General features: G+C 41.5%; 1 non-coding gene across 1 annotated transcript; it reads left to right on the forward strand.

The window, feature by feature from the left end:
- The first annotated feature begins 646 nt into the window (after positions 1-646).
- On the forward strand, positions 647-723 carry trnat-ugu (transfer RNA threonine (anticodon UGU)). Its single transcript has one exon. It is a non-coding gene; the product is annotated as a tRNA-Thr (tRNA).
- Positions 724-1,515: the final 792 nt, after the last annotated feature.

Here is a 1,515-nt window from a genome sequence, read left to right on the forward strand (position 1 = left end):
CTACCTGACTTCGCCACACTCCCTTTAAGGCCCCCCCCAATAAATTTTTGGGTTGTACTCACGGGTCTCCAGCCTTGTCTCCGTGCTGCCTCCTCATATCGCCTCCTCTCGGCTTTCGCTGCCTCCAGCTCTTCACGAGGGAGGCGATATTCTCCAGGTTGTGCCCATGGATCTTCTTCCAATTCCTCCTCCCAACTCCAGAGATCCTGTGTAGGTATGTCCTGTTGCCGCCTTCCATGCCGCTTGGTCCTATGGTGGGTAATTCTGTCACGATCGTGTGGCGGATTAACGGACCAAAATGCAGCAGTTGGAAAATATGCCATCTTCTTTTATTATAACACGAAGATGAACACGACACAAAAACACTTTAACAAAACAACAAAACAACAAAACGACCGTGAAGCTACAAACGTTGTGCACAAACATACAGGCTACTAACGTTCTTACATAGACAATTACCCACCATTAATGAGAGCCTATGGCTACCCTAAATAAGGCTCCCAATCAGAGACAACCGACATCAGCTGTCTCTAATTGGGAACTCATTCAGGTAACCATAGACTCTTCTAGATCACTCACCAACATAGACAACGCTAGACATCTACACTAAACACAAAACCATATTTTACACCCCATAACCCCGTGTGGTCCCGTGTGGCTCAGTTGGTAGAGCATGGCGCTTGTAACGCCAGGGTTGTGGGTTCAATTCCCACGGGGGGACCAGGATGAATATGTATGAACTTTCCAAGTTGTAAGTCGCTCTGGATAAGAGCGTCTGCTAAATGACTTAAATGTTAAATGTAAATGTAATAACCCCTTTACCAAATAAACATCAAAAACCAACAAAACATAAACATTACCCATGTCACACCCTGACCTAACTAAAATAATCAAGAAAACAAAGAATAATAAGGCCAGGGCGTGACACATTACGGGGTATTGTTTGTAGATTGGTCAGAAAAACAATAACTACTTAATCCAGTTTGATTTCAGGCTGTATCACAACAAAACGTTCAGTAAGTAAAGGGATATGAATACTTTCTGAAGGCACTGTGTCCAATGTATCAAGACGTAACGCATGAAGCATACATATTGCAGCGGCATGTTGGAAAAACGTATTGGGAAAAAAAGATAGAAACTCTGAATTCCACTTCTGTGTGGATGTGGCCCTGTGAACTACGGTCTGCCAAGGTTGCTGAAAATCAATCATATGAAATATTGATTTATATCAAGGCAAGAGACAACAGAAGTGTACTGAGCTGTTTACAGTTAAGGTCAAAAACAGGTGCTTGACCTCTCATGAGTTGAGTCCACATTGCATTAGACTTTTAGAAGATATCACAAATACATTTTAGCATTAGATGATACATGAGGACTGCACCTGTTAAAATTTGAATCTATTGCTCCCTTTTGAATGTAACATAATACATTTGCAATGTAGAGATTGTAATTGTGTAGTATTGTATTGAAATTATCATGCTTGAATTATTGTTTCAATGGCGCTATGTGAAAACA

This window comes from Salvelinus fontinalis, chromosome 7, assembly GCF_029448725.1.
Source record: "Salvelinus fontinalis isolate EN_2023a chromosome 7, ASM2944872v1, whole genome shotgun sequence".
NCBI lineage: Eukaryota > Metazoa > Chordata > Actinopteri > Salmoniformes > Salmonidae > Salvelinus > Salvelinus fontinalis.